Here is a 21725-nt window from a genome sequence, read left to right as displayed (position 1 = left end):
TAGTCTAACCACCTTGCTTTACAGTGGAGGATACAGCCCCACAGACACAGCACAATTTGTCCATGATTATACAGCTAGTTAGTGGCAAAGCTAGGACTCCAGCCTGACTCTCCTGCCTCCCCAGCCTAGAACTCCTTGGCCACTACTGTTCCCCTGCAGATACAACGGTCCATCTCCCACCCCCGTCCATGTTTCTGCCCACCTTCCTCTTCTCTCTCTCTCTCAGAATGCCTAGTTTCCTTCAAAGCACAGTTCAGGTGCCGTCCTTTTGGGAAATTTTCTCTTGTCCTTGGGGTTGTACATACTCTGCATTCAATTGAAATTACATTGCATACAAATTATAGAAATGCAAAACCAGCGGTATTCCATAATTCAATCAAGATTTTGCCCAGGGGCAAAATTCTGGACCCTCAGGTGTGTGTAGTCCCTATTTTTGTTGCTTTATGGAGTTTATATAAGACAAAAAATAATTAATGATATGATCACAATAGGTCAGAGTTCCCAGTTAGGAAAATTCCTAATACTCAGGCAGAGGCCTGGCTTTCTGCCCTAATTTAAATCTATGGTGGTCTCTAGCTAACCCCTGGCCTCTTTATGTTTGAGATAAAAAATTAAGATACAGGAAATGTTAAGGTAAAGAAGCAAGCAGAGTATATTTCAGTAGCTGTTACTGGACACACACAGAGAGGGGGAGTTGGGAAAAGAACAGGCTTTTTTTTAAAACTTCCCTTAGTCCTTAAAGAGGTTAGTAGAACCAGTAGCTTCCTCCCAGTTCTTATGACCTGAGATGCCCAGGTGGTGGGCAGGGAGGGAGGATGGCCAGGCCTCTCCCATCACTTATTGTGCCTAGGCCATCGATCCTGTCTTTCTGAATCTAAAATAAATTCTGCCTCCGTCCGTGGGTGAGTCTGGGGAGGCTGTTTTCTTTTGCTGTTGCTGCACAGCTCTTGAGGTTCGCCTTCCCCTTCTCAATTTACATCTCCTTTTAAGAGCTCTGAGGAACCATTCAATCCTGCCTTCCAAATCAAATATCCCAGTCATCTCCAGTAGCTCTCAGGTCAGAGAGGAGGAAGGCTTATCCCTCTGACATGCAAATCCCAGGATGCCAGTTGGTCCCCCAACCCATTTTACACTCTCTCTTAGGTGAGCGTGTTGTTTCTTCCTTCAGGGCAGGGATTGTTGCATGTTTTCCTTTGGTGTTTAATAAATGTTTGTTGATTGACTGAATTGAAATGAATCACTAATTGCTTTCACTGAAATGAAAGGCTAAATGAGCCAGTTCTTTCCAAATTAATGGAGCTTCCCAAAGTGACTCTTTTATAGCTAGGGGGCAGCTTATCTAACCCTAGGGGGAAAGATAAGGCTAAAAAGAGTTCTTTAGAGGAACGCTGCCAATGTATACAACAGATGCTCATTATGGCCAATCATAAATGTAACACTGCATTTTAGACTAGGTGGAAACATACTGCTAGAATGTGAATTCTGTATTCTTCCTCAATGGTGCTGGATACAGCAAGCTCTCAGTAAATGCTTTTTGATTAGATGAGATCCCAACCTTCCTACTCTGAGGATGATTAATTCTGATCAGGAAGGGACCTTAGAGGCCATCTCTTTTACCCATCTTATTTTACAGGTGAGGAAACCAAGATCCCTAAAGATGAAGTGACTTGCCCAAGGTCCTACATCTGGTAAAAGCTCATTTTCGGACTAGAGCTTTCTGATTCTAAAGCCACTCCTCATCCACTGTGCCCTGGCTGCCCCTGTCATGATACTCTGTTTAAACAAAATCCAGTCTGAACGATTAAGTATCATCCAAGCCTGGGTGGAAAGATATAAAAGGCACATCACTCCAAACTATAAGCTATATTGCAGTCAGAAACCACCGAATAGCAGTGAAGCCAAATCCAGACTTTGTGTGTGAGGATGGAGATGCCGTCTAAAGTCTATAAAGAAAATGGGGAGTGATGAAGGGCTGGGCAAAGATGAGGAAAGAATGGTTTCAAGTCGTTTTGTTTTCCAACTGCTTGAAAGATGGCTCATCTGGGGTCTGATTCAACTGATAATAGAACTGCACTAACTGATGTTTTTTGGGAAGACCCCAAGACACCATGAGCAGATAAATTCTCAGATGACCACAGAATGGTGTCTTCAATGGCTCAACTATATGTTATCAAAATGTGTCAATTAAGAGTACCTAATCCCTCCTCCCCAAACTCTGGCTTTTTAAAAGCCAAATGTTTATGGTCACATATAAATGAGAGATTAAATACAAAAGTCCCATGAGAATAAAGTAGAAGTGAAGGATGAAAGAAAAAAGCAAACCTTACTTTTAGTCACCAGATCCTATTTACATATTTAGATGTTACCACACATCGAATGTGTTTATGATTATTTACAATTCTTAGATCCCTAAAATACCTGGAGTTGATATGAGTCAGAGCTAGAGTGACAGTCTTAACTTCTAGTTTTATTTGGCTATTGCCAGCTTAGAAAAGAGTCTCAGTTTTAGCCTGCTATAAAATGGATTGATATTTTCATTCATTGCAAGTTCTTACAATAAACTATGGTCAGCTAGGTGGTGAAGTGGATAGAGTGCCAGGCCTGGAGTCAGGAAGACTCATCTTCCTGAGTTGAAATCTAGCTATGTGACCCTGGACAAGCCACTTAACCTATTTGCCTCAGTTGCTCATATGTAAAATGAGCCAGAGAAGGAAATAGCAAACCACTCCAGTATTTTTGCCAAGAAAACCCCAAATGGGGTCATGAAGAGTTGGACATTACTGATATGACTCAACAACATAATAAACTCACTTCAATTTGAACCTAAAAGTTAAGGAGTTATATATTTATGAGAGACAGTGAGGTGTAGTTGACACAAAACAAGGCTTGTAATAGGGAGGATATGAGGCAAAATCCCATCTTGGTTCCTCAATAGCTATGTGCTTATGGGCAAGTCACTTCTCAGTGCCCCTAGATGAGTGGTATCAAATAGAAATGGGGGCCACTAAATAGTAGAAAAGGATCCCTGCCTGCCACTTATTGACTTAGGAAACCACAAATTAACAGAATTCCCACTTACATTTCATTATGGTTCACTGCATTCAGGGGTGTCACAGCCCACATTGGACAGGTGGCCAAGTGTTTGACCCTTCTGCCCCAGACAAGACTCAAAGATTATAAATTATAGACAGGTTGCATCAGGAGATAGGAGTTTCCACATGAAGACTTCCATATTCTGATGAAGTTAGACTTACAGACAAAAATAAAAAAGAAGTTTCATAAAAAGTCAAGTTTCCAAAAGACCCTACAAATGTTTGGAAAATGTCCAGTATGCACAGATTACAAACAAAAAAGAGTCATCGCTGAAAAGAATTCCTCAAGCTTTCCCTGATCCCCCTAGGTGCTAGCCCAGCTCCTTCCTCCAATCATCTTGCTTTGACTTACCTTCTATTTCATATGCTCAGGGAGAATGTAAGTTCTTTGGGGCATAAAATTATTATATTTGTCTTTGTCTAACCAGCACCTGGGGCATTGGAAAGCCCACAGTTAGCACTTAATAAATGTTCATATAAATAAATTGTGTCAAATGGTTGAACAGGGAAACAAAGTTCTGACTCCCACCCAGCACAGTTTTGAAGTAATAGTCAGTCCATTGTGGTGTGTGTATGTGTGTGTATGTGTGTGTGTAATCTTGCATAAAATATATTGCCTTTCATATAGGTGTGTATATATGTGTGTAGTCTTACATAAATATATATTACCTTCCATATATATTTGTATATGTGTGTGTGTAGTCCTACATGAATATATATTACCTTCCGTGTGTGTGTGTGTGTGCGTGTGTGTGTGTGTGTGTACTGGCACACATGCACACATAGATGGAATTGTGTAGGGGATGCACAGGGAATTCTCAGTTGAGAAACCAACTCCCTCTCCCAAAGCAGATTATTAACTTCTTTGCAAGTTATGTTCTTAGAGAGTAGCCTCGAGCATATAGAGGTTAAATGGCTGTCCATTAGTCAGTTAGTAAGAATTTATTAAGTACCCTACTGTATGCCAGACACTGTGCTAAACTCTGAAGATACAAAGACATCAGGGCAGGGTCACACAGCCAGTGTGTGCCAGAGGAGGGCATTGAATTCAAGTCTTCCTGGCTCTAAGGACATCTGTAGGAATTCTACCTGTGTGACCATGAGCAATTCACAACCTCCCTGAGTCTCCATTTTGAATGTGTAAAAAGGGCATTATAGTCTCTACTTTCCTCCCAGGGTTGTTGTAACATCCAAATAAGATAAGGACCATAAAGCACTTTGTATATGTTAAAGAACTACATAAAGAGAAGCTAGGTGGCACCATAGTGCATAGAGCCTGGAATCAGGAAGAATCCTCTTCCTGAGTTCAAATTCAGCCTCAGACATTTACTAGCTGTGTGACCCTGAGCAAGTCACTCCACCCTCTTTGCTTCAATTACCTTATCTGTAAAACAAGCTGGAGAAGGAAATGGCACACTACTCTAATATCTGTGCTGAATGGGGACTTGAAGAGTTGTCCATCACTGAAACTACTCAACAGCAGCCAACATTAGAGACTTGGAGTGCTTTGGCCTTCAAACAACCAGACTTCCTTTCCAGGTTCTTGTGGGAGCTGGAGTTGGCGAATCATCAAAAACCATTAGGGTTTTTTTTTTTTCTATTTACTGTCCTACAGATGAGAAGATGATATTCATTTCCTTCTCCCTTGGTAGGGCATATGCTTTGAGGCTTTTTTGTTTTTCCCCCAGAAATGGTGATTTGTATTCCCCACTGGTTGGTTTTTCATTTCTTCCCCATCCCTGGCCAGGGAGAATTTCTAACTTGCTTACTACGGCACCGGTGAACTGATTTACCTGAAGCTGCTAGAGCTGGTGGATGACCTGCCAGCTGCCATGACGGTCACCTACATCGAGGACTATGCACTTCCTGGTTCTTTCCCATGGGCTTGGACTAAGAGTTCAGTTCTGTGGTGGCAGGGCTGAGCAGGGAAGGCTAATTCTGCTTGGGGGGCTTAGCCATCCCACCCTCCCCAATCTTTGTGACTAATGGCATACACTAAGGGAACGGCTGGCTTGGGCAAGGAGAACCAGCGATAGTCACAAAGGAGAGTGAAGATAATTGGTCCTTGTGAGCATAGCTCCAAGCCGGTGAGACTCCTCTCGAGGAGCTTTGCTTCCCCTGAGGGGATTCTCACCTCCCCTCTTGTACTTGGTACTGAAACCAGACAATCCTAATTAGGCAGCTCATGGAAATTTACTTTTTTATTTGGAATAACATGAGACGAGTTATCAAACCAGTCAGATGTTTAAAACCCGCAATTTCTCTTCTGGGCATGAAACCAAAGGAGACCCCAAACAGGTCTCAGAGCAACTAGAATCATCACACATTTTAGTAGCAGCAAAAAACTGGGAAGAAAATGACTGCTCGTTGACTGGGGACGGGCCAAAGAAAAGGTGTCAAATGACTACAATGGGAGATTATTTTATTCAGCAAAAAGGAAGAACATGAGGAACTCAGAAGAACAGGAAGAATGAACTGATGCACATTGAAGGGTGCTGAACCAAGAGAAACTCACGTGTAAGGACTATATTGATGCAGATGAGAACAATACAACAAAACAGCTCAACTCCCATTAAAGACAATGACAGATCTTTGTCCCAAAGGAAAGATGATGAAACAGACCCCTTTCTGCTTCTTAGTGGCGGTGGGAGAGCACTGAGTTAGAGAGAGGTGGAGACCACGGATGCCAAGATTACTAGGATTCTTCATTTGCTGATGGTCGATCTCCACCCATATCATTATGTCAGTTAGTGTTTACTTTGTTTTAAGGGATGATTCCATGGAGGATGGGGAGAAGGTAATGGAAGGGAAGCAGGAAAGAAAGGAAGAAAGGAGGAAGAGAGGAAAGGGGCAAGGGAGGAAGGGAGGGAGGGAGAGAAGAAAGGATGGAGGGAGGGAAGAAGAAAGGGAGAAAGGAAAGAAAGGAGGGAGGAGGAGTGTAAAGGAATGAGGGAGGCAGGACAGAAGCAAGGGAGGAAAGAAAGGAGGGAGGGAGGAAAAAAGATGAGGCAGGGCAGAGGAAGGAAATACACTTTCTGTTTGAATTAACCTAATAAATCAAATTGGGAATAGGAGTGGAATTCCAGCCAAAATTGATAATCATTTTAAATATTATTGATAAAACTGTATTAGAATACTACCTCCTATCTAACCTTTTGCATACCTCCTCATGGACCAGCCAATTAACAATTCACCTTATATAAGTTAGACAAGACACAGAGGATTTGGAGGCACTGAGCAAACTCCTAGGAAAGGGAGGTTTTAAATCAGGACACTCACAAACCACTTCCAAAGGGACCTATGAAACACCTTCAAAGAGGCCCACATTCCTCCACTTCTTTAGGATTTCAGGAGTCCTGGAAGGCCTCCAGACCATTTCTGATTTTCTACTATCCTGAAAGAACATTCTGCATCCACAAGAAGCAAGGGTTCATCAGTGGTTGCTTCAAGTACCGACATCGAAAAATCCAACACTGCTTCAGAGCAGTCTTGGCCATACCATGTCACACCACCTGGGTGGAGAATAAAGATGGGATATGTGGATTGACCATTTCATGGAGAATAATAGATTGATTCTGTCATCCTTTTAAAGCCAGTGGATATCAGCACAACACAAATGCTAAAAACAAGTGAAAAATGTATACATTCCCCCAGGAGAACATAAGCTCCTTGTGGGCAGGGACTGTTTTTGGTTTTTGCCTTATTTCACCAGTATCTGGCAGATAGTAGGCGCTAAATAAATGCTTACTGAATTGCATTAAAGAAATTCTCAAAACTCCTATAGGGGATTGGGCAATCAAAGGGTGCTTAATAACGACTTTTTGACTAATTGAATTGAATTCAGCAGGCATTTATTAAGCACCTACTATGTGACAGAAGCTGGGGATACAAAAGAAAATGAAAAGAACACCTGCTCCCAAGGAGCTTCTGTTGTCTGCCATGAGGGAGACATCTCCGAGGGGCCCTGCACAGCTTACTTCGGGGTCACCACAGGAGGAAGGCTCGGAAAATGGTCGGAAGGATTGATTTTGCCTCCCTCCCTCTGAACTTCTTTCTATTTAAAGTAAGTCGCAGTTTCTTGCTTCCTGTCTGTCATTATGCTGTCTCCATGGCAATAGCAAACGCCAGCCGAAGGCCCGGAGATACACACAGACTGCGTCTTGCTCCCCAGTAGGCTGGTAATCACACTGAATCGAATACCCTGTTATGACAGTGCGGAAAATATGCCGTCATCCGATTCTACTTTGTGCTTGCTTGTGGAAAGCATTGTGTCTGTCAGGCAGCAGATGAGGGGTTCAGAGAAATAAGGACAGAGACCACATGAACATGAAAGGCTGGGGAGCACTGTTCAAGTGATAGCAATGATGCCCCCTGCTATGGGGATATGTGGTTTCCAGTCGCTTCAAGGTCTGGCAAACTGGCTGGAAAACAGAAAGGGTGAAATCCCCAGAATATTCACAGCAGCCGCCACGGAGAACCAAAACACTCCCCCTCAAGAAGAGGTGACTCAGTACCTAGGTACTTTTATTTCGCACAGAATTCTTAACAGATTCAGAGTTCTGGGTTCCCATTCTACAGCAGATTGGCAATTCAAGCCAAATGTCAGCAGTGAGACTGGGGTCAACATGTCACTTCAACAAGCTGAAAAAAGCTTTAGAACTCCGCATCACCTGGATGCCTCAAAAAGGGGAAGGATTAAGTAGAACATGGAACACCTAATAATCAATCCAGCAACAACCTATTTAAAGACCTATTAGATATGCCAGACACTGGCCTAGGCACTGGGGAGACAGCTAAAAAGGAAACCAGCCCTTCCTTAAAGGAATTAACATTCTCCTGGGTAAATGCCATCTAAGGAGGTGACAAAAACTAGAAAGCAGATTAGTCTTGTATATTACAGTCTATATAATATAGTATACAATGTTGTATACAGAACACAGAAAAGAATACATATAATACAGCATGTAGACAGTATATACAGTGTTACGTAGAGACCATAGTAATGAAAGCTTATAATGCAACATATATACAGTACATAGTGTTACCTCTAGAACACAGTAATGAATATTTATAAATACAGTATCTATACAGTCTAAACAGAGTTACACATAGAACACAATAACAAATGCTTATGATAATCATTAGGCATCAGGAGAATTATTTTAGTTTATGTTCAATGCCTTCTTTTTTAAGAAGTGACGGAAGTTTGTAACATTGTAGAAAGATTTTTATCAAGGAAAGCTTGAGGGAGCTTGAGGTAGTGGATAAGGAGCCAGACTGGCAATCAGTAAGACGTGGGTTCAAATGCTGCCTCTGATGCTAGCTAAGTGACCCTGGGCAAGTTGCCCAAGTTTTCTGAGTCTCATTTTTCTTTATCTGTAAAATGGGATAAAAATGGCACCGACCTTACAGGGTTGTTCTGAACCCCAAATGAGAAAGTTTGCAAAACAGCTTGCAAGCTTTAAAGGGCCATATAAATGCTAGTTTTTATTATTATCAGGCAGCTAGGTGGCTCGGCAGGTAGAGCTCTGGGTCTGGAGTTAGGAAGACCTGAGTTCAGAGCTGGCTGCAGACACTAGTTGTGTGACCCTGGGCAAGTCATTTAACCCTGTTTGCCTCAGTTTCTTCATCTGTAAAATGAGCTGGAGCACTCCAGTATCTCTGGCAAGGAAATCCCATGGACAGTATGATCCATGGGGTCACAAAGGGTTGGAAACGACTGAACAATTATTATTATCATCAGAAAAGGTTAAAATAAAAGCACTGACCTTTGAAGAAGTGAACATCATGATTTGGACAATTTGTTTGTGTTCATTTAAGGAACATCTGATAGATTTCTGGGATGTAGACCGGGAAAGAAACTTATGGGCTGTTGAAACCACTCCCTCATTTTACAGATGAAGAAACAAATCCAGGGAAGCGGTAACAATGAGGGCAGTGCTGGGGTGGAAACTCAAATCCTCTGCCTCCACATCCGGAGCTCTTACCACTCCACCAAAGCTGCCAGGGCTATTGGCTAAGTGAAGTGTCACTGCCCTACACTAGAAGAGTCAGAGGATCACAGAGGGTCAGAGGTAGCAGAGGTATGGTAGACAAAGGACTGAATTATAGGTCAGAAGACTTAGGTTTAAATCCCACTTCAGACTCTTAATACTTGAGTAGTGAGGAGAACTTTACTTAGCTGCTCAGACCTCAGTTTCCATATCTGTAGAATGGGTATATACAAAAATACTTGTACTATCTTCTTCACAGGGTTGAAGCTATTTTTCCCATCCTAAAACACTATCTAAACATGAGCTATTATGAAAGGATACATGGAGTGCATTCCCTCCACTGAGGCAGTCTGCAATCTTTCTAGGACTTGAGAGATGGTTTTTGAGAAAGGCTATGAAAAGAAAATTCATCAGTCCTGCAAGTCAGTCCTTTGGAATTTAATGAGGCTCATCCTTAGATAAAACGCCTGAAGTCTATCACTGGGCCTTTGCAACTCAGGCTATGCTGGAATAACCTCTGAGATTCCATGTCAGCTTCGGGCCTCAGTGAAACACTGGAGAAGGGCTTTAATGGAATGTGGAATAAGTCATAAGATCAATGAATGAATGTGTGCATGTATTTCCAATTCCCTCTTCCCAGTGAATCCCCTTCCAGGTTTGTTGGCCATAACCTGCACAGAACATTTGATCCCCTGCTTCCCCATTTCCCAGCTCAATGAATTTGCACAAGCTTCCATGTTAGAATGCTACTAGCTTCCTTCAAAATTCAGCACAGGTCCCACTCTTTATACAAGGCTTCCCTGATTCCTCCAGTTAGTGCTGGCTTCCTCTGGACAATATTTACAAATCTGCTTCTTTCACTCATCTGTGTACATGTTGCATCCCTCAGTAGAAAGGAAGCACCATGAGGGCAAGGATTGTTTCACATTTTTCTTAATTCTCAACACTTAGCTCTGTGCTTTGCCTGGATATTTGCCAGGGTACTTAATAAATGCCCTCATATAATTTTTGAAAGGAAGACCTGAGTTCATATTCAGCCTCAGACACTTAATAGCTATGTGACTTTGACCGAGTCACTTAACCTCTGCCTCAGTTTCCTTATCTGTAAAATGAGGATAATAATAGCACCTAACTCTAAGGTTTGTTGTGAAAATCAAATTAAATAATATTTGCAAAGTACTTTGCTAGCCTTAAAAGGCTATATAAATGTTATTATTATTATTAATAAGACAATTGTAAATTCAACTTAATTCAACAAACATTTATCCTGCTTCAGATACTTGCTGGTATAATGACCTTGGGTAAGTCATTAAACCTCTCCAGGCCTCAGTTTCTTCATTTGTAAAAGGAGGTGTTGAAAGGCACCATAGTACCATAGAAAGAATGTTAGTTCTGGAAGTAGGAGGATCTGTGTTCAAATCTCCCACCTGATGCTTGTGACCCACTTTGGGAAAAGCCACTTAACTTCCTTAGGCCTGGGTTCCCTCATTTGTAAAATGAGGAGTTTGCATTTAATGGACTCTAAGGCCCTTTCCAGTTCTAAATTTATGGTCCTATTAGATGCCTATCCTGGGCCAGTCACTGTTCTGGGCTGAGTATACAAAGATAAAAGCAAAATCATTCCTGCCCTCAAGGAGTTTATACTCTGGTGAGAAGCTGGGAGGAGACCAGAATGTACACAAATAAATCAATACAAAAGATGTGCCAAATAAATTCAGAGCGTTTGTGTGGGTGCTAACAATTAGGGAGGATCAGGAAAGCTCTTATATTTCATATAAAGATGGAATGAATGATCATAAAAACACTGTAAAGAAAGTGATGTTGGATGAATCCAATATAATTTAATATATTGCACAGAACTATATCTTTAAAGGAATAAATCCCCAAATGATGTGTGTGTGTGTGTGTGTGTGTGTGTGTGTGTGTGTGTCCCTATGTGTGCATATGTACAGAACTCGATGGTTCCTTTAAACAATTCAAGGGAAAAAAGCATCTCCCTGGTTGGATTTCCACAAATGCTATAGTTTATTTTTCATCACAAACTTTATAGAATGGGAAAAGGAACAGAATCATGATTACTGTGGGACTATAATGTTCAATTTCCTGATTTTTGTATTTTTAAAGAGTCAGCCATAATGCCGGATAGTTCTCTGCTTTGATTTTTTTTTTGTATAAAAAAGGGAAAATGAGAGAATTGTGATTGAACCATGCAGCTCATTTACTTGAATATGCAAAAGGGAATCTAAATAAATGGATAAACACAGCTGCACGTCTTCAATGCATGGGCCCCTAGAAGTGTGACTCCTGGCAAGTGTAGACATTTGGAGTTCTAAATTTAAGTGCATTATTAAAAATGGGGCAGACAGTTATCCCCTTCTGCCTAATTTCATCTCTAGGAATCTATAAAATCAGGCTGGATATTCAGGTCTCCAAATCCATCTCCATATCAAGGTATTAAGTTCAGTGCATGTCTTAAATACTTACCAACACCCAGAGGTTTCTTATAAATTGCAGATGGTGCTTATCACTGCAGCCCAGTTAACAAGAGGATAGAGTGTTGGCCCTTAAAGAAGCCCTGAGTTCAAATTTGTCCTCAGACTCTTGCTAGCTGTGTAAACCTTGGCGAGTCACTTAACCCTGTTTGCCTTAGTTTCCTCCTCTGTAAAATGAGCTGGAGAAGGAAACAGAAAACCACTGCAGTATCTTTGTCAAGAAAACTCCAAACGGGGTCATGAAGAATCAGCTATGACTGAACAACAAAGTTAAAGACAAAGGCCCACTCAGTTCTGAGGTCAGAGGATCCTATGTCTCTAACCATAACCCTAAATATCCCTTCAGAATCCCTCTAGCCTTACCCCTTCATTTTACATATAAGGAGACTACAGTCCAAGGAGATTAAGTCACCTGCTCCAGGTCATACTGGTTGTACCAGAGCTGGGATTTGAACTTTGTACTCCAGTGCCAGGGTGCTTTCCATTTTTCTAGGCTGTCTACAGGTTATAAATATTATCTGAGAAATTCTAGATACTCATGTAAACCACATTCCCCACCCACCACCTCAGTAGGAAAGCCTTCAAATGACAAAACACAAATCTTTGCCTTTTAGACCAAAGAGGAACTTTGATGGTGATTCTTGGCAGAGCCTTTTCAAGATTGCTAGCTGCCATCATCATCGTCATCATCACACTTTGACCTTTCATTGTGATTTATCTGGTGGCAGTGATCTCTCTACCAACACTGACTGCATCTCCCTCCATGAATAAAAGATACCTTCATGACTTACTGTGGAAAAAAATGTCTTCACCTTGCAGCCAGCCCTCTGTTGCTGACCTTCTCCATACTCACCTAGGTTGATTGAAGGACAAATCTGTATGCAATTAAACTCAATTCAATCAATATTTATTTAGTATTGATTATGTTCAACGTCCTGCATGAGGTACTGGAATATGAACCTACACCCCAACTCCAAGTCCACTCTGCCTCTCCAATGCCCAGGGCATTCCTGGAAGGTGGTGCCATGACAATGTGTGGCACTCGGGGAATAATGTCATTGGACAGCAGTGATTCCAACTGGGGTAGAGATACAGACAAGGTTATTCTGGAAGCCCTGTGAATAATGCAATGGAAAGAGGAAAGAATAGAAGTAGGGAGACCATTTGGGAGAGGATTACATTGCCAAGGGAAAGGTAATAAGGGTCAGGATGAGGACGGTTTCAGCATGAGAAGAGAGGAAGAGATGAACAGAACAGTCATGGAGGCCAAATCAGTGGGACATGACCCCTGATTGGGCACAGGAAATGACAGAGAGGGAAGAGTGAGAGATGCCTCCAAGGTTGGGAGCTTGGGCTACTCAGAGGATGCTGGTACTCACATTAAAACTGTGGACATTGGCAAAAAGGAGCTAATGGGGAAGAGGATGACATAAGTTTGGTACGCATGAATTCTGAGGTGTTGGTTGGACATCCTGGTGAAGGTGTCCATGGCAGCTGGAAACGTGAGACTGGAATTCAGGGGGTTGGAAAATAATACTCACACTAATAAGGATGATGATGAAGATGATGATGATGATGATGATAGCTAACATCTGTAGCATTATAACGTTTTCAAAGCACTTTACAACTACTATTCTATTTTATCCTCAGAACAATCCTAAGAGTTAGGTGCCATTATTATCCCATTTTAAAGATGAGGAAATTGATGTGAGAGAAATTCTGTGACTAGCAGGGCCACACAGCTAGTGCCTGAGGAAAGCCCATCTCTCAATGACACCTGGCAGCTTCATTAAGTAGTCATGGGTGACATCATCATCACAATTCACATTTGCGAGGTGTAGGGTTTGCAAATGTATTTGAGTTATAACTGATGGATGAAATCACCAAGATGGGCAAAGATAGAGCCATGGTGGTGGGATACTTATGTTAGAAGGGGACCAAAGCCTGTCCAGTATGGTAAAGCAAGCCAGAGCTCTGCTTGCATAATTCTCAAGATCCAGAGTGACCTCCACACCATGTTGGAGCATCTGAAGTAAAATTTATAGGAATCAGTGCTCCATGATCCCTATCTTTGGGGAGAAAGGTAAGAATACCTCTAAAGATGAATTGATCCCTTAGCCTGCTAATTATACAACCAAACTTGACTCTCCAAGAAATCAAGTCCATCAATAAAACAATGTTCCTTGGAATATCTATGTGTTCAATTCTTTACTTGTATTACTCTTAAAGAACCTATTAAAACAATTATTGATGGAAAACTGGTGTCAACCTTATTTTGTGCCTGTAGCCCTTGGAAATGTCCAATTATGTTAGGTAAAATCAGAACATTTTAGAAACTAATTACAATATAAACTAAGAAAATAAATATCAGGCACCCTGAAGTTCCTAAAAAGCTTATAGGAAATTGAAGAAAAGCTATAAAATGACATATAATTAAGAAATAATGGGTGAATGTAATTTCTTTCAGGCCTCCCTAACCTAACCCTAACCCTCATCACCTCCTGTCTGGACTCTTACAATAGGCATCTCTCCCTGTCATAAGTCTATCCCCATTCTAGTCCGTCTTCCACTCACCTGCCAAAATGAATTTCCTTAAGTGCAGGTCAGACCATGTCACCTCCCCCACCCTATTCAATTGCCTCCCTATCACTTCCAACACTAAATATCAAATCCTCTGGCATTCAGCCCTTCATAACCTACCTTCCACCTCATGGCCCCCTTCCCCCATATTCTGTGTTGCTATGACACTGGCCTCCCTGTAGCTCCTTGAACAAGACACTCCATCTCCTGAGTCTAGGGACTTTTACCAGCTGGCATCCATGCCTGGAATACTCTCCTTCTTCATCTTCTACTGGCTTCCCTGGCTTTTATCAAATCCCAGCTAAAATCCAATCTTTCACAGAAAACCTTTCTTGAGTCCCTTAAAGGGGATGCCTTCTCTTGGTTGATTTCTTTCCAACTGATCCTATATATAGTTTTTTTGTACATAGTTGTCTGCATGTTGTTTCTGCCATTAAAACTTGTGTTCCTTGAGAACAAGGACTGTCTTTTGCCTTTGTTTGTATCCCGTACACTTAGCAAAGTGCCTGGCACATAGTTGGCATTTAATAAACACTTATCAACTGACTAACTTTAGGATGATCTGATGATATGCATTATGCTTGGTACTTTTATCCCTTATTTGAAATATTTTAATAATTGAAAGGTAATTTTTGTCCTTGTTAATGATTCCTCAAAGTGGAAATATTACTTTTGCTTGTTACTTTTCTAATCATCTAATCATATCCACGGTGGCCCAAATAGTTCGAAACTATTTTTGGCTACTAAATTGTGAGGTCTATGAGGTCCGAGACTATGTCTTTTCTAAACTTTTTATCCCTCTCCCCCACCCTAGATCCTAACATCCAGATCCTTGGCACACAGGAGACATTTGATACATGCTGAATTCAATCAACTTTATTTTACTAAACATTCCTTGTTTCACTGAAAAACAAAATCATAAAGAAAGCTCCATTGATATTCATTTAAGACAACATTAAATTAAAGAATCATAGCAGAGTAAAAAAGATTTACAGCAAATTAAATTGACACTTTTTTATCAAACATAGTTAACATTTTATTTTTCGGTCTTGTATATATGAAGGAGTCATTGTATATTAGACAGCTGGCCTTGGAACCAGGAAGACCAGGAAGACCTCTGACCCTCTTGTGTCTACTGGCTGCAAGGTCACTTAACCCCTAGGTGCTTGAAGCAATTCCCTAACACTCTAGAATGCTAAGGAGGGGCTGAACTACTTTGGTAGAGAGAGTTTCCTCATCTGGGAGTCCCCTATGCTGATAAAATCGTTAAGTCCTATCCTCACTGCTCCAATCCATGGAAGTCCTCAACATCAGGAAATTGGGAATGCGAAAAAGGTTAGAGATGGAAAAGGCCTGAGACAGCATAGACTCCAAATATGCTTTTTCAGGTGAGGTCTGCTCAAGAAAAGAACACAGACTTTGGAGCCAATGAACCTGGATTCAAATTCTGACATCTGCCATGTCATTTATTAACTACATGAGGTTAGTTCAACTCTCTGGGCCTTGGTTTCCTCATATGTACAATGAGAATGTTGGACTAGATAATCTCTAAACTCCTCTCTGGCTATAATTCACATTGTACTATGAATGAATCTCTAGAGAACAAGGGCTATGCCCATTTTTTTAGGTGGCACAGTGAATAGAGTTCTAGACCTGAGTTCAAATCTGCAGTCAGACATTTACTAGCTAGGTGATCCTGGGCAAGTACTTAGCCTTTGTCTCAGTTTCCTCAACAGTTAAGTGGGCACTATCATAGCACCTACCTCCCAGAGTTGTTGTGAGGATCAAATGAGATAATATTTGTAAAGCATTTAGCACAGTGCCTGGCACATAGTAGATATCATGTAAATGCTTGCTATCGTTATCAGTGGCAGCATTTGTTGTTTAGTCGTTTGTTAGGTATGTCCAACTCTTTGTGACCCCATTTGGGGTTTTCTTGGCAGAGATACTGGAGTGGTTTGCCATTGCCTTCTCCAGCTCATTTTATAGATGAGGAAACTGAGGCCAATAAGGCTACGTGACTTGCCCAGGGTCACACAGCTAGTAAGTGCCCGAGGCTGGATTTGAACTCAGGCAGAGCAGTCTTTCTGACTCTATGCCAGGAGCTCTACGCACTATGGCACCACCAGCAGCCCAGTAGTAGTATTAAACATGGCATATTGTAGAGTGATAGGCACGCAGGAGATGTTCAGTATTTGCTGAAAGAATAACTGACTGGCCCAAGGGACATAAAGAAGGAAGGATAGCTAGGATGAGTGGAGAATGGCACTGGGAGATGTAGGCTCAGTGAGTCCAATTTTTGTTGCTTGAAAAGAATTTCTCCAGGTCTGATAATTTGTTTTCCATAACAAATATCGTGGGCTATCCTACTGAATGTTTAATTTGCAAATATACTCAACTGATTAGATAGGTCCTACGTGAGAACCTTGATTCCCTTGATGAGTTCAAGTCGTGAGGCCCAGAGGTACTAAATTCTGTATGAAGTAGCAGATATGCCTCTAGTGTTCTCTGAAAGGCAGAGGAGAAAGGAAGAGGCAGCATGGGACTGGAGAAGGGGAAATGCTGTCCTGATTTTCAAAAAAGGGAAGAGTATGGAGACGGCAAACTACAGGTCAGTGAGTTTGCCTTCGATTCCTGGCAATATCCTAGGACAGATTATTAAAGAGATGGTCAGTAAACATTTAGAAAGGGAAGCAGCAATCACACCAAACTAACCTCATCTCTTTTTTTTTGGTAGGGTTACTAAACAGGTAGCTTGGGGAAGTTCATAGACAGAGGTAACCTAGATTTTTAGCAAAGCATTTGATGATGTTTCTATTGCTATTTTTGTAGAAAAGTTGTCAATCCAGGCTAGGTGATAGTACAGTCATCACTGGCTATCAAAGACACTGTGCCACATTGGTACCTATGGATTTCAAGCCTCCCATGGGCTGGTCCTCTATTCGAGATTTACGGAAAGACACAGGCAAGAATTTCTCAGGATGAAAAGGCATGGCTAAGCTATGATCTGTGCCAAAGGAAGAAGTACCCATGTCAGAGAGGTCAAGGATGCCAGAAAGTGCCAGAGCATTTAGAAATACACAGAATAGGTATTTAATAATTGTAGACTTTTTTGATGTACATTCAACAGAAACAAAACCCTGTCTGAACAAGGGGGAAATATCAGTAAGGTTGTGGATGCGGTTTCTCAATCCTGTAACAGAAACAATCATCTGAGAATGCATTTTCCTCACCCTGAACCTAAATGAGGAGGGAAGGGAAATCCAATAAGCAAACAAAAAACCAAGTTTAGTCAGGTAGCCTGTAAGCCCCTTGAGAGCAGGGACTGTTAGATTTTTGACTGAGAAGCAATCTGGCATAGTGATTATGGCACTGGACTTAGAATTAAGATAATCCTGGGTTCAAATTTTGCCACCAAAACTTGCTATCTGGGTGACCTTGGGCAAGTACCTTCAGCTCTCTGTCCCTCAGGTTCTAAATATATAAAACAAGACGGTTGGATTTTGTGATTTCTAATGTCCCTGACAGCTCTAAATGGATGATCTGAGGATTCCTATTGGCTAGCACAATGCCTGGCACAAAGTAGGTGGTTAATAGATGTTTGCTGATTAACTAATTATCAGCTGACTTGGAGAAATTAACTAGAAATCCAAGGTCCCTGCTCTCCTCTGCTCCTCAAGGATGAGCTATCACTCTCTATGCCCAAATTTTTTCATCATTCAAACAGCTGCATTGACTTCCTTGACAGAGCTTTGGGAGGAGTAAGATCAAAGTGTAATTAAAGTCACAATCCACAAACAGCTTGTGAAGTGCAAAGTGCCATGTGATTAATTTCCTTAATGAACTTTTAGATGCCAAATCTTCTATTCCTCAATGCCATTTAAAAAAAATAGAGTATTAGAAAGACCTGCAGGCACAGTGGTGGATCCTGGTAGGTCAGTGAGCATTCAGTGTCATAATATATTTATTATTATGTTACTTTAATAGAATGACAGTCAAGCTGAGTGAGCTAATCAAAATCTAGGTCAGCCTTACTCCTGAGTCATGTAGAAGCTTGGTCCTTCTCTGGCCTTTGTACAGGCCTCTAAACCCACAATTTTAGTGACTGCAAGCTTTGTGTTTTTAAAATGAAAATACCTCTAGAAGAAATATCTTACTAAGAAGCCCTGTTGACACAAAAGAATTGATCAGAACCTTCTCGATGGAGACCTTTGCAGACTTATTTCACATTTTCCCCCTCCACACATTCTATGTTGCAAACAGAAAGGCCTATTTGAAATGGCCTGAATGCAACGTTCTCTCTCTCACCACCATACTTTGCCCAAGCTTTCTGTCCTCCATATCTCAATGCTCTCTCTCCTGACTGCCACCTTTTTAAATCCTTGGCTTCTTTGAAGTCTCAACACAGTTGCTACCTTCTAAGGGGAGCTGTTCTCAATCACCTTAGCTGTTCATTAATTGTTCTCTTCTGGCTCCAATTATCTTAAACTCAATGTACATGCCCCAGCAGAATGTAAGCTCCTTGAGGGGTTGACTCATTTTCATTATATCTTTATATCCCCAGAGCCTGGAATCAATAGTAGACATTTACTAGATGCTTTTTAAAAGAATGACCACATCAGAAGGTTTTGCCATACTTCTGAAAGGTGAAGAATTAGGAAAAATCGGGTGAAGCTAGAGACAAATGTTACCTGCTTCATTCAATATTTTGTCTAGCCCAGGCCCCCACGGACATTCATCGTCTGAGTTCTTCACAGTTTTCTTTCAGAAGATATGCCTAATCTGAAGGGGAAAGGTATGATTTGTTCTAAAACACTTAATCATATTGCTAAATCTAGAGTCAAAGTTCCTATTCTCCTCCAACTAGAGGGTTTTTAACCTGGGGCGCATGAACTTGGTTTTTTGTTTGTTAAGATTTTGATAACTGTATTTCAATATAAATTATTTCTGTTGTAACCCCATGTGTTTTATTTCGTGTATTTAAAAAGTGTTTTGAGAAGGGTTCCATAGACTTCACCAGACTTCCAAAAGAGTCCATGACACATGAAGTGAAGGAGTTTGCTCTACTGTCCTAGGTGATCTTGAGCAAACTGATTAGCCCCCCTAGGTTTAGGTTTTCTCCCATGTAAAGTACAGGGTAGAACTAAAATACCTCTGATGTCCTTTCTAGCTCTAAATCTATGTATGATCCTAGGAGATTGCCATACTCCAAGACATCAAACAAAATACCCAATGTTCTCCCCCAATTAGTCAGTCCTTTGGATTAAGGCAAGCACATCTTTCCATAAAGCCCCTGAGAAATGAACATAGATTACCCACCAGTAATTACATTCTAGCACCACAAGCTGGGGCACACTTAGAAATCTGATGCAGCGCCCTGATGAGATGGCACATGACTGAATTTTATTGGGAAGTTGTGGGAAGAGGGAACAGGTCAAGAAAAGTTCTGCTAGCCTAAGCAGCTGCCCTGAAAGGACCTAGACACCTGTTACCATGGAATGACAAACACTCATGGTGGAAATGAGATTAAACCAAATGGAGAAGCCAAATATCACCACCTTGCCTGGTCCTGTCTTTGTTCCTTCAAGAACTTTGACCTTGGAAAAGTTCCTGTTGTCCTTACGCCTTAAGTTCCTGGCTTCTAAGATGGGACCAGCAACACCAAAGCACCTCTCCTGGGGACTGGAAAGCATAAAGCTGTTTTTTAAAAAACCCCTTAAGTGGCCCAGCACTTGGCAGACTATGACACCTCAGAGAGATGCTTAATAACTAATAATTATCTGATAGTGTTCGGAAACTCCCTGGCTGGGAAGTCACCAAGAGTTCAGGGTCAGGGAAATAGCAAAGAAAGAGGGGATTTCCCAGGGGGGTTCCCCCCTCCCTCACAGCAACACTTCTTAACTAAGGGTGTAGTTGTCCTCTTAACCTTAAGGCTGTTTAAAATACAAACAACCCCAATTTAGAAGTCTGGGTAGAGGGCAGGCAAGAAAATGGTAAACTGAGAGGCAGGAAAGCCAGAGGGAGAGAGGAAGGGAGGGAGAAAGAAGGCAGAAGTCTAGCGACCGACAGACACTAGAGCTCAGAAGCTGGCAGCCTAACTCGAGGCTCCCTATTAAGGGATTAAGGTGAAGATAGAGTCCGAAACTTGAGGCAGAGAGGAAGAGGAAGGCCGGGCAAGATGAGCGGCGGGGAAAGTAGAGGCAAAGAGAATTAAATGCTTCCTCTTAAGTTGCTCAGGGAGGAGAATAAGGAAGGAAGGAAGAAAGGAAGAAAGGAAGGAAGGAAGGAAGGAAGTAAAAAGAAGGAAAAAATTAAGAAAAAGATGGGGAGAAAGGAAGGAAGGAAAGAAAGGAAGGAAAGAAAGGAAGAAAGAAAAGAAAATACATATCCAACCTCCCAAGCCTAGTCTCCCCTCCCCCTCTCCACATGAAACGCCCCTTCGGGGCTGCCCTAGTTGGGGGCTCTTTGGGGCAGCGGGTGCTGGGGTTGAGCCTCCTTTGGCTCCGCCGCAGACCTGGCTCGGTCCCTGCCCGCCCGCCCGCCTGCCCCCTGCTTCCCCAGAGCGTAGGAAGCGCCCCAAGCGCGCCGACCTAACCATCTCTAGCTGGAAAACTTCACTAGGGGAATCCCCCGGTAAAACCGGGTTCCGCGATTGCTCCCCTCCCCAGTAGCTCGCGGATTCGAAAGAGGACGGTCGCCTCCAGCTCTAGAGGCTCTTGATCCCGTCTGCCCCCCACCCCCACCCCGCGCTGACCCTTACCCCTCCCTGCCCTTCGCTCCGCCCGGTCCCCAGCTGGGCCCGTTCGGCCAGTCTCGCAAGTCACCCGCAGCGACGTCCGCTCGGAGTCCGGCCCCTCCGCCCCGTCCCCCGGCGGCTCCTCTCCCCGCCCTCCCCTCGCAGCGTCCCTCCTCCAGATCGCCAGGCTCGGACCCCGCTGGATTTACTTTTCCTAGCCCCCGAGGGTAGAGACAGCCCAGCAGGAGTCGGGCGGGCTGCGGCCGGGCCCGGGGCTCCAAAGAGGGGGGCCGCCGGGCCGGGTCCCGGCGCTCTCTCACCTGACCAGCTGGAGGGAGCCCGGGAGCTGGAGACGCCCGAGGCTGGGCTTCCTCCCGAGCAGCTTCTTGTCCTGGAATGACCCGGGCCGGCCGGCCTGCCAGAGCGAGGGAGGGCCGGAGGGAGGGCGGGGGAGCAGCGGGCGGGGAGGGGGGGGAGGAGAGAGGGGCTGTCCGGCCCGAGCGCAGGAGGCGCTGCTAGAGCGGCGAGGGACAGACCATCCGACGGCCGGCCAGAGAGTAACTTGAGAGAGAAAGAGAGCCAGCCCTGCCCAGCCTGGGAACTTCAACAGGCCCTGGGGAGGGATAAGAGGGGAGAGAGGAGAGAGAGGTGAAGGGGAGAAAGATGGGAAGGGAGAGGGGAGGAGAAAGGGAAGAGAAAAAAGGGAGAGAGGGAAAAGGAGAGAGAGAAAGGAGGAGAGGGAGAGAGAGAAGGGGGAAGGGGGAGAGATGAGAAGGGAAGGGAGAGAAGGACAAGAGAGGGGAGAGGGAGGGGGGATAGGAAGGGGAAGGGG

At 42.9% G+C, this 21725-nt stretch overlaps 1 protein-coding gene across 1 annotated transcript in view; it reads right to left on the bottom strand.

Moving 5' to 3' along the window:
* Nucleotides 1-21280, bottom strand: part of THRB (thyroid hormone receptor beta) — a 432256-nt gene extending 410976 nt beyond the window's left edge. Inside the window, exon 1 of the mRNA XM_036759243.1 lies at nt 21214-21280. The gene's annotated coding sequence lies outside the window, so the exon portion shown is untranslated. The remainder of the gene's footprint in view (nt 1-21213) is intronic.
* Nucleotides 21281-21725: the final 445 nt, after the last annotated feature.

The sequence above is a fragment of the Trichosurus vulpecula genome, chromosome 5, assembly GCF_011100635.1.
Source record: "Trichosurus vulpecula isolate mTriVul1 chromosome 5, mTriVul1.pri, whole genome shotgun sequence".
Taxonomy (NCBI): domain Eukaryota; kingdom Metazoa; phylum Chordata; class Mammalia; order Diprotodontia; family Phalangeridae; genus Trichosurus; species Trichosurus vulpecula.
The sequence above is the reverse complement of the archived record's forward strand: the minus strand, read 5'-3'. Positions and strand labels throughout refer to the sequence as shown.